This window comes from Pelodiscus sinensis, chromosome 2 (genome assembly GCF_049634645.1).
Source record: "Pelodiscus sinensis isolate JC-2024 chromosome 2, ASM4963464v1, whole genome shotgun sequence".
NCBI classification, from domain to species: domain Eukaryota; kingdom Metazoa; phylum Chordata; order Testudines; family Trionychidae; genus Pelodiscus; species Pelodiscus sinensis.
Window position 1 is genome coordinate 215,014,056 of NC_134712.1, and position 12,602 is coordinate 215,026,657.

Here is a 12,602-nt window from a genome sequence, read left to right on the forward strand (position 1 = left end):
TTCCTACTATTATCTCGTCCTTCATGCCTTCGCTTTATTCTTGTCCTCTTCCTCTCTTTTTTGATTTTTTTGGTGCAAGCTAAAAAGATAGTAAATTTTTTTATCTTGTCCAGATAATGTTTCCAAAAGTATTAGCTCTGTTGCCCAGAAAGCCATCTCTCCTCCTCTCCCCACTGCGGTCAGCATCTTTACAATTCCTCAGGAGCATCGCTTTGAAGGGAGGTCAATGACACAATGAAAGCAGTGTTCCCTAAGCTATGTTGGAGCAGTTCCTTGAGGAGGGCTTTAATATTAAACTGAGACCTTGGATTTGACCAGATATTCTATGGAGAACTGAGCATCAGAGCTGTCAACAGCTGTTGCTGAGGCAGCTTCCTGTGTTAACTGTGTTGTTCTGTGTTAACTGATGCTCTTAATGCTGGAGTACTCATTCTTTGCTGCAATGATGTGCAGTTGTCTAGCCTGACCACTATGGCCAGGTCTTTGTTTAATAGATGGGACCCAATCTTCTGGCTTCACAAGCATAAGAAATCATTCTTAGGATTGTCACTATCTGTATGTTCAGTAGGAATGAGGTGTCAAGGACAACCCATGGATGCGCAGGATTGACAACCTGGGGGCAGACTCTTGTAGTACTTGTTACATCTTCCATGTGTTTCCCTCCTCCCGCAGACATCACCTCCATTGTGTCACGGTTCGGCGTTAGTCACTGCCTTTCATCCCAGCCCTGATTTGGCAAGCAGAAAGACAGGTAAGAAATGTTGCTAACTGGGTCATACAGATAAGATGAAAGTTTCTCAACCATTTTCTCCTAAATGACTTCAAGTAAATATTTAAGATGACAGGGGAGAAGACTGATCCTAGAGAAAGTTTACAACTATATTAGTGCATTCCATCAGGAAACCTTGAATGTTCTGCTAAGAAAAAGATGGTGCCTACATTCTGAAAATTACCTTAAAAAAAAAAAAAAAAAAGAGGGAGAGAGAGAGAGAGAGAGAGAGAGAGAAAGCATGCATGCGCATTGAAGAGCTAGGAAAAGATGTGATTGAACTTTGATGAGGCTTCCTGAAATAGCTAAAAGAGACTATATCAAAGCTAGGATGGAAAAAGGACTAAAAAGGTCATTTATTCTCAGGCTTGAATACAATTCTAAGATCTGAAACTTTTCTAACCCAACTTAGCTCCTTTGAAACGGCATCATATACCATTGCCTTTTCAGTTGGTTTTCATACCAGGAAATTCATCTTCTGATCAGAAAATGAGCACAGAGTTTAAGAATTTAGCTGTAGCTGCACAAAAAAATTAAAGGAAAGGTATCCCTGGATGTGTTGAGTCTCATACATGCATAAAATAGTTCAATTTTTTTAAATAAATGACCATTCTCTAATCTGGGGTGTCAAATTAGTGACCTGGATGTAATATGCTTCATATTTGGAATGAAAAGAAAAACAGAATTTTCCAGAAGCTTCTGCAGATTTCTGTTTCTGCATTAATTGTGAAAGCAAAAAGGGGTGCCTGGAAAAAAAAACCATACAATTGCCTTATCAGTGTTTGATTTACTACACTAAAAAGCAGAATTTCCTGCAACTACTTTACACACCCCACCATAAATAAGGATTCTGCTAGACATCATAGTGAAACTATAGCATCTGAGATTATGCAGAGTATGACAACACTGGCAGTTTATCTTTAATACAAAAGATGTAAAAAAGGAAAGATTTGAAATGGTGGCTGTAACAGGAGAACTCACCATGAATAAGCATAGCTTGTAATGACATGAAGTTACCTCTGCAAATGGCTTAAAATGGTATATTTGCAGTTTTAATTTCCAATAAAATTATCTATTTGAAAAAGAAGAGTTAGAAGACAGTGATGCCTCCTAAATTGTTTCTTTGGAAATACTTATTATGGTGGATTACTGTGCTAATTCCAAAGAAAAATCTAGAACTTCAGCTGTAAGGAACTCAAGGGGATTTTCTTTACAGAAGTTAACATGCAAGTTGACATCCCAAACTCCTGAGTCTGCTCTAAGAGTATTCTACCTTCTAACAAACCTCAAAATTCCAAGCTAAAAACCTTTCAAAGTCACCAGCTTTCAATGAATAGATTCATGCTAATTCCATGCAAAATGTGAACAAACTGGCAGCCGAAGTCAGTGAACCTAGTTTAAATCTAAAAATCTAAAACTGAGGGTGTTCAATGAAGCTCTGGGATCACTGAAAATATTTTACCCAGCTCTCCTTAGAGTCCATTATCCTAGCCATGTGCAATGTAGTCATGCTACTTCAGGTGTCACAATTACATAGTAAAAAATATGGGCTTGGTTAATTCCCAATGCTTATACAATCAGAATCATAGGACTGGAAGGGACCTCGAGAGGTCATCGAGTCCAGCCCCCCGCCCTCAAGGCAGGACCAAGCTCCATCTACACCATCCCTGACAGATGTCTATCTAACCTGTTCTTAAATATCTCCAGAGAGGAAGATTCCACCACCTCCCTTGGCAATTTATTCCAATATTTGACCACCCTGACAGTTAGGAATTTTTTCCTAATGTCCAATCTAAACCTCCCTTGCTGCACTTTAAGCCCATTACTCCTTGTCCTGTCCTCAGAAACCAAGAGGAACAAATTTTCTCCTTCCTCCTTGTGACACCCTTTTAGATATTTGAAAACCGCTATCATGTCCCCCCTTAATCTTCTTTTTTCCAAACTAAACAAGCCCAGTTCATGAAGCCTGGATTCATAGGTCATGTTCTCTAGACCTTTAATCATTCTTGTCGCTCTTCTCTGTACCCTTTCCAATTTCTCCACATCTTTCTTGAAATGTGGCGCCCAGAACTGGACACAGTACTCCAGCTGAGGCCTAACTAGCGCAGAGTAGAGCGGCAGAATGACTTCACAAGTTTTGCTTACAACACACCTGTTGATACAACCTAGAATCATATTTGCTTTTTTTGCAACAGCATCACACTGTTGACTCATATTCAACTTGTGGTCTACTATGACCCCTAGATCCCTTTCCGCCATGCTCCTTCCGAGACAGTCGCTTCTCATCTTGTATGTATGGAACTCATTGTTCCTTCCTAAGTGGAGCACTTTGCATTTCTCTTTATTAAACCTCATCCTGTTTACCTCTGACCATTTCTCTAACTTGCTAAGGTCATTTTGAATTATGTCCCTATCCTCCAAAGAAGTTGCAACCCCACCCAATTTGGTATCATCTGCAAACTTAATAAGCGTACTCTCTATCCCAATATCTACATCATTGATGAAGATATTGAACAGTACGGGTCCCAAAACAGACCCTTGCGGAACTCCACTTGTTATCCCTTTCCAGCAGGATTTAGAACCGTTAACAACAACTCTCTGACTACGGTTATCCAGCCAATTATGCACCCACCTTATCGTGGCCCTATCTAAGTTATAATTGCCTAGTTTATCAATAAGAATATCATGCGAGACTGTATCAAATGCCTTACTAAAGTCTAGGTATATGACATCCACTGCTTCTCCCTTATCCACAAGGCTCGTTATCCTATCAAAGAAAGCTATCAGATTAGTTTGGCATGACTTGTTCTTCACAAACCCATGCTGGCTATTCCCTATCACTTTATTACCTTCCAAGTGTTTGCATATGATTTCCTTAATTACCTGCTCCATTATCTTCCCTGGGACAGACGTTAAACTGACCGGTCTGTAGTTTCCTGGGTTGTTCTTATTCCCCTTTTTATAGATGGGCACAATATTTGCCCTTTTCCAGTCTTCTGGTATCTCCCCTGTCTTCCATGATTTTTCAAAGATCATAGCTAAAGGCTCAGATACCTCCTCTATCAGCTCCTTGAGTATCCTGGGATGCATTTCATCAGGACCTGGTGACTTGCTGACATCTAACTTTCCTAAGTGATTTTTAACTTGTTCTTCTAAACTTACCCTCTCTCTGCTTGTATTCACTACGTTAGGCACACCTCCAGACTTCTCGGTGAAGACCGAAACAAAGAAGTCATTGAGCATCTCTGCCATTTCCAAGTTTCCTGTTACTGCTTCTCCCTCCTCACTAAGCAGTGGGCCTACCCTGTCCTTGGTCTTCCTCTTGCTTCTAATGTATTTATAAAAGGTCTTCTTGTTTCCCTTTATGCCTGTAGCTAGTTTGATCTCATTTTGTGCCTTTGCCTTTCTAATCTTGCCCCTGCATTCCCGTGTTGCTTGCCTATATTCATCCTTTGTTATTTGTCCTACTTTCCATTTTTTATAGGACTCCTTTTTTATTTTGAGATCATGCAAGATCTCCTTGTTAAGCCAAGCTGGTCTTTTGCCATATTTTCTATCTTTCCTACACAGCGGAATTGTTTGCTTTTGGGCCCTTAACAACGTCCCTTTGAAATACTTCCAACTCTCCTCAGTTGTTTTTCCCTTCAGTCTTGCTTCCCATGGGACCTTACCTACAAGTTCTCTGAGCTTATCAAAATCTGCCTTCCTGAAATCCATTACCTCAATTGTGCTGGTCTCCCTTCTACCTTTCCTTAAGATCATGAACTATATTATTTCATAATCACTGTCCCCTATACTGTCTTCCACTTTCAAGTTCTCAACTATTAGTTCCTCCCTATTTGTTAAAACCAAATCCAGAACAGCTTCTCCTCTCGTAGCTTTTTCAACCTTCTGAAACAGAAAGTTGTCTCCAATGCATTCCAGAAATTTATTGGATAGCCTGTGCCCCGCTGTGTGTGTTAGTTATGTTGCTGTTCATCTGCTTACACCAGTGTTTCTTAAACTGTGTTCCGTGGCACACCGGTGTGCCATGAGGCAGTCCAGGATTTCTCTTTTTGCTCTCCCTAAATGATCTTCTGCAGCCATTACCCAGCACCAAAACACTTATTCGTAAATGTTTTTCAGAAGTGCTATTGAGCAATACTGTACAACCAGACTTAGCCAATCCATACTTTATACCCATTTTGTATATTGCTAAAAAAACTAGCTGAGTCTTCCCAGTTTTTAAACAAAAAAAATGTAGAGAGAAATATAGTGTGGCCTCATTATACAATTCATATTTTCAAATTAAATATTCATTATGTTATTGTAAATTTTGTAATAAATTAAACGGACAATTCACAAAAAATGTGGTGCATTATGCTTCTTTTTATTACTGTGGTACTTGTTGAATCCCATATAAGAAAAGTCCTCTAGAATTTAATAGGAAAAGGACAGACATTCACAGAATTAAAAAAAAAAAAAAAAATCACCCTACGGAATTATAAGAGAAAAATATACATGTACCAAATAATTATACAGAATGGTTCCAAAGCTTATAGAAGGGGTTTAATTTTGCATGATATTTTATAGATCGCTAAAATAATTCTTATAGATTTCTATAAATTCCTACAGGTTTCATCTCTATTACACATTACAGATTTTTTTTTCCCAGAAGGGGTCTCAGTCATTAGAATGAGTTAGCAGGTTTTACGTGTGCTTAGAAGTAGTAAGCTGAACTACAGAGCAAGATAACCAAGGCTCTCTTCTGATAAGTGTCACCATGAATACAGCTAATTAGCACTTATCCTGCTTCTGCAAATTTACTAGGTCAATGCAGAGCTGATAGTATGTTCAAAGGAAACTCACAATTCAATACCAAAAATGAAAAGACCTAAAAAGTTGAGGTCAAACTTGTACTCCAGCCCACTGGTGCCAGAACTCAGAACCAAAAGGATGCATATACTAAGGCAGAAATATTTTGTTTATATGGACATGAGAAAGCATGGACTGAACACAACAGTCTGAAAACTTTTTCTATCCATTCAAAAGATCATCACTGCACTTCTAGAATTATTTTCACCTATATGGACAGAGCTTCTTGCCTGTCAAGTGTTGGGCTACCCAAGTCCCCTTCCACAAATTCAGTGGTTTTGCAGACATGAATATCGTGGCTTAAATTATCTCTGTGAAAAAAGCTAATCTGTCGTCTTTAGTTTCCCTGATGTATTATTTTAAGACAATGTGATATGCATGTCGGGAAAGTCGGATACCGGGAAGAAATGCAAAGAGGAAGGGGCAAGAAAGGAGGACCCATGTTTCGAATGGAGAAGATAGGACGATCAACTGGTTACCTGAAGTGTTTGTACACTAATGCGAGAAGCCCGGGCAACAAACAGGAAGAACTGGATGCCCTGGCCCAGACCAAGAAATATGATTTAAGTGGGATAACAGAGACTTGGTGGGATGACCCACATGACTGGAGCGCTGTCATGGAAGAGTAGAGACTGTTCAGGAACAACAGGCAGGGGAGAAAAGAAGGAGGAGTTGCACTATATGTAAGAGCACTACAATTGGTCTGAACTCCAGTAGAAAGAGGGAGAAAAACCTGTTGAGAGTCTATGGGTTAAGTTTAAAGGAGCAAACAACAGCATTGATGTTGTGGTTGGTGTTTGCTACAGGCCACCGAATCAGGTGGATGAGGTAGATGAGGCTTTCTTCGGACAACTGAGCGAAGCTGCCAGATCGCAGGCCCTGATATCTGCTGGGAAACCTATACGGCAGTACACAGGCAATCCAGGGAGTTTTTGGAGAATGTTGGGGATAACTTCTTGACACAGGTGCTGAAGGATCCGACAGCTTGACTTTCTGCTCACAAACAGGGAGGAACTAATAGGTGGGTGACAACCTGGGAAGCAGTGATCATGAGATGGTAGATTTCAGGATCCTGACCAAAGGAAGAAAAGAGAGTAGTAAAATACACACCTTGGACTTCAAAAAAGCAGATTTTGACTCCCTCAGAGACCTGATGGGCAGAATCCCCTGGGATGTTAACATGAAGGAGAAAGGAGTCCAAGACAGCTGGCAGTATTTTAAAGAAGCCTAATTGAAGGCACAGAAAGAAACCATCCCGACGCGTAGCAAGAGAGGCAAACATGGTAGGAGACCAGATTGGCTTACAGGGGAAATCCTTGGTGAACTTAAGCACAAAAAGGAAGCTTACAAAGAGTGGAAACTTGGACAAATGACCAGGGAGGAATTTAAAGGTATAGCTCGAGAATGCCGGGGGGTTATCGGGAAGGCGAAAGCGCAAATGGAATTGCGACTGGCTAAGGATGTGAAGGATAACAAGAAAGGTTTCTACAGGCATGTTAACAAGAAGAAGGTGATCAGAGAGGGTGTGCGGCCCCTAATGAATGAAGGAGGTAACCTAGTGACAGATGATGTGGGGAAAGCTGAAGTACTCAATGCTTTCTTTGCCTCTGTATTCACGGACAAGGTCGGCTCCTGGACTTCTGCGCCAAGTGACGCAAGATAGGATGAAGATGGACAGCCTGTGGTGGGTAAAGAACAGGTTAGGAACTATTTAGAAAAGCTAAACATACATAAATCCATGGGTCTGGACTTAGTGCATCCGAGGGTACTGAGGGAGTTGGCAAATGTCATTGTGGAGCCTTTGGCTATTATCTTTGAAAAGTCGTGGAGATCGGGAGAAATCCCGGATGACTGGAAAAAGGCAAACGTAGTGCCCATCTTCAAAAAAGGGAAGAAGGATGATCCAGGGAACTATAGGCCGATCAGTCTTACCTCAGTTCCTGGAAAAATCATGGAAGGGATCCTTAAGGAATCCATATTGAAGCACTTGGATGAGAGGAAAGTGATTAGGAATAGTCAGCATGGATTCACAAAGGGCAAGTCGTGCCTGACCAATCTGATTAGCTTCTATGATGAGGTAACTGGCTCGGTGGACATGGGGAAGTCAGTGGATGTTATATACCTTGACTTTAGCAAGGCTTTTGATACAGTCTCCCACAATATTCTTGCCAGCAAGTTAAGGGATTGTGGATGGATAAATGGACGGTAAGATGGATAGAAAGATGGCTAGAAGGCCGGGCCCAGCGGGTAGTGATCAATGGCTCGATGTCAGGATGGCGGTTGGTTTCTAGCGGAGTGCCCCAAAGGTTCGGGTCTAGGATCGGTTTTGTTCAATATCTTTATTAATGATCTGGATGAGGGGATGGATTGCACCTTCAGCAAGTTTGCGGATGACACTAAGCTGGTGGGAGAGGTAGATACGCTTAAGGGCAGAGATAGGGTACAGAATGACTTAGACAAATTGGAGGATTGGGCCACAAGAAATCTGATGAGGTTCAACAAAGACAAGTGTAGAGTCCTGCACTTGGGACGGAAGAATCCCAAGCATAGTTACAAGCTGGGGATCAACCAGATAAGAAGTAGTTCTGCAGAAAAGGACCTGGGGATTACAGTGGATGAGAAGCGAAATATGAATCAACAGTGTGCCCTTGTAGCCAAGAAGGCTAATGGCATATTAGGTTGCATTAAGAGGAGCATTGCCAGCAGATCCAGAGATGTCATCATTCCCCTTTATTCGGCTTTGGTGAGGCCACATCTGGAGTATTGTGTCCAGTTCTGGGCCCCCCACAACAAAAAAGGATGTGGACGCATTGGAGAGGGTCCAGCGGAGGGCAACCAAAATGATTAGGGGGCTAGAGCATATGACTTATGAGGAGAGGCTGAGGGACTTGGGTCTGTTTAGTCTGCAGAAGCGAAGAGTGAGGGGGGATTTGATAGCAGCCTTCAACTTCCTGAAGGGAGGTTCCAAAGAGGATGGAGAGAGGCTGTTCTCAGTAGTGACAGATGGCAGAACAAGGAGCAATGGTCTCAAGTTGGATATTAGGAAAAACTATTTCACTAGGAGGGTGGTGAAGCACTGGAATGGGTTACCTAGGGAAGTAGTGGAGTCTCCGGCCCTAGAGGTGTTTAAGTCTTAGCTTGACAAAGCCCTGGCCGGGTTGATTTAGTTGGAATTGGTCCTGCCTAGAGCAGGGGGCTGGACTTGATGACCTTCTGAGGACTCTTCCAGTTCTATGATTCTATGTGCACTTTGTCATTCTCCTTGTTAGTCATCTAGAATTGAAACAGAAAAACTTGGAAATTTTTTGATAAACTTGCCCCCAAGGCCATAATACATACACACACAAGAAACTGTGAATGAAAAGCCAAATATTTATCACAATGTAAAGAAAGGAAATAGAAACTATATATTCAAAGGAAGCCTTTCACAACATACAAGGGGGTCACTGTTCAAATATAAATTGAGGGGAGGGGGAATGGAAGATAGCAAGCTATCTAATCAATAAAACATCCCTCTGGAGATAATGAAACTGACTTTATAATAGAAAACCTTTTAATTGAACTGAAAAAAGATACTGGCTTTCAGCATTTTTCTAACACAATCTAGACCCCACCTAAAGGAAGTCTAATTCCCGAAACAAGACACATGAGACTTCAGAATTTAAACCAAGTGTTAAATCTTCCTCAAGTACAGTAATAGACTTTGGGGGCAGTTCCTAAGCATCACAGACTTTGTCATGTTCTAATGATTTCATCAGATAAACCAAATGCTCTCATTTTTCTTTCCAGAAATCTTGTAGGGACTGTTCAGTCTGGATAAAATACCAACCACTATGGTATGGTATGCACTCAAATTTTTAGGAGAATAATTGTTAATCAAACCAAGTACACTAAGTCAACATGGCATAGCCTGGAACTCAACCTCAATCTCTTCTTGTCTTGCAAGTACTTTCTTGAATGAAGAAAGGTCTGACTATATTGGTCAGGATCTCTGAGAAGTACTCAAGGATTTTTTTTTTGAGGGGGAGGAGGAGGGAGGACGACTGCCAGGTTCTTTAGGGTATAATTCAAGGCATTCAAGAAGGTTTAAATTTTTAGATGGGGACTGTTACTATCTTATAGTTTGCAAAGCTAATCGATTTAGGATGTTGTCATCACAGGGCCTGCTTGACAAATTGCTGCTGGCCACACTTGCTGACAAAACATGTGTCACATGCTACACTATGCAGGAGGCTCACTGTCCAAGCAAGGATTTTCCTTGATGACACCTGCAATAGTGAACTCCACTAAAGCTTTGTGACTCATACTAGCAGTTGTCTGAGCCACAGAAGGCTGAGTGTGATTTTGGATATTTGTATTGCAGAGTAATCAAAAGCATTTTTACAGTACTATCAGTTCTCATCTATTAGGGCTTCATGGAAACAAAAATTGTCTTCTAATAGTGGGAAACTTACTTGAATGGGAGGCAACTTGCATGTCCACTTTCCAAGAAGCTTCACACATATTTTGCTTTTTATCTCGGCAGCCCACAGATTAGAGACATTGTATTCTAAAGAGTTTTTTGTAAAAGTTTATCAGGGTTTACCCAGAAGGGTGAATTGGGATTATGGCTGTCTTGAGTATTTTCCTTGTTGAGTTTCAGGCCTTCTGAATGGTTCCTGGTGTATTCTAAGGAAACTTTAAATCATCTATGTTCTAATTTTTTCAAGTTCTCTCTATTTGGATTCTGAGGAATCAAAAAAATCTGAAAAAATTTCTGCTCTTCCCCCTTTTTCCCCCCCCACCCACCCAGAAAAAAATCAAGGTGAGGAAACAGTTCTCTTTACTATTCTTACCTCAGCTAATTAGAAGATTAACATTATCCTCTGATAATCCACAGGGTCCTGTTTTTTCTAAGAAGCTTAGAAACGAGGGAACCTGAAGAGGTACCCTCCAATGTATACATCTCAGTGTGACAAATGGGTTGTAGCTATGTAATGGAGCCACACACTGAGAACGGGCGGATAATCTTTATGAAACATTCGGTGCTCTCTCTCCTTTCAACCCTGCTCAAATATGTTAATATGTCTCCTAACTTGCTTTCTCCAGATTTCTCCTGTGTTTGTGTTAATTTGGAATCTACATTAATTAACCAACAATTTAAGAAAATTACCACAAATAATTTCATATAAAAAAGGTCTAAAATGCCCTTGATTTCATTCTTAATCTCGAGAGTAAACTCTTCAGAGTCCAAGAGGAGAAAACTTTTACAAATGGTAACTGACCAGAATTGCTGGTTACATTTTTTATCTGAGAATATAATGAACAAGGTTTGTTTGTTTTTTAAAGGAAAATCTGAAAAACTGTGTGAGTGCTATTTAGAGAGACAAGGTGGGTGAAGTAAGCGCTAAAGCTTGTGTCTCATCAACAGAAGTCAGTCCAATAAAAGGTATTCTCTCATGCACCTTGTGCCTCTAAACGTTATGTGCAACAGATAAGTTTAGGAACTGTAGAAACAGAGCCACTCTTCAGAGAGTTGGTACACCTCCTTTACCCTTTGCTCAAAGAAAAAAAAATCTAAGCCCTTCTCTAGATTTTCCAGACTTTCACTCCAACATACTGAAAGGAAACACACACACACTCAGAACATTCAATCTATCACAGGCAAAAGGAAACTTGTGGTGCATTTCTTATGCTTAGAATGGTAAACAAGCCAGGGGAAAAAAATATATCAGTCAACATCAGCTTGCAACTGAAGTAATTCTTTGACTAGAAATGCATGAGTTTATCCTACCTGACCAAAGACAATTGTTTCTGATCCCTGTAAGATATACATTGGAGTTTGAATACACAGTGTGTAACAGGTAGTTTACATCACTCACATTTAATACAGGTGTAATAACATAGTGCACTGAGAAGAGAATGTTAAAAGAATATTTTTAAGAACAGCCACTCACAGAAAATAAGGTTAAGCAATTAAACATTTATAAAATAAACATACAGGCCTAACTTGACTCAACCCCAGACACACATATCCCTTAATTATAATTGCTACAAACCTAAAGATCGAGTAGATATTAAAACTATGCTTTACCATCAAATTATTACAGTACTAATTTTGCAACCATGTACTGTATTTCTACTAATTTTAACCGCATTACTTTTACGCAACATTCAAATGGCAGGCACATTTCTGGTAAAATGAAATTCAGTTTGTCACATTATCTAATTGTAATAAATATATTTCTTTACTGTATCATTGCTTTTCTAGCTGCCCTCATTCACTGACTAAAATATACTCTACAACAGAAAAACATTTTAATTGAATTACATTTCAGTTAAAAGTAAGTCTCTGGTTTGATGCAGAACTCAAATTACTACCTGTCAATTAGTATCACCAACAATATTTCAAATTGCTATGCCGTGTTATGGCTATGTTGTTATCCTTGTGTCTTATACTGCTCATGACCAAGTGGGTTTTTTTTTTTAAATGAACATGCTGCTGCCCCAAGCTTCCATACATGCTGCAATAGTCTACTGAGATCTAAAATGCTGCGAATACACTTCTACACCAGCTATTCAAGAATGACCACTGACAATGACTAAATTACTTTCTAAACATGAAAATAAAACAACCAAATGGCTAATAAGTCCAGAAGGTACGTCACATAACACATATTTCAAGATGGTACATGTTATCTTTTCCTACATTAAGCAAATCTCTAATTTATTAAAGACATATTCCATTCAGATCTATCAGGAGGCAGATACTTGTTTGCAAAAATGAGAAGTGGCTGGTCACGTCCTTCACTCACTTGTCCCAGAGGGCAATCAGCCAAGCATATACCAGCAAAATTGTCTCTAGTGTCCTCTTTATAGTATAATAAATAAGGTTGTTTGAAAGATAAATTGAGCAGTAGCAAAATATATATTTTACACACACACACACACACACACACACACACACACACACACACACACACACACACACACACCCCTT

At 40.0% G+C, this 12,602-nt stretch overlaps 1 protein-coding gene across 3 annotated transcripts in view; it reads right to left on the reverse strand.

Moving 5' to 3' along the window:
- The window catches only part of CDK14 (cyclin dependent kinase 14), a 527,195-nt gene that overhangs the window by 391,555 nt on the left and 123,038 nt on the right, over positions 1 to 12,602 (reverse strand). The window lies entirely within an intron of this gene.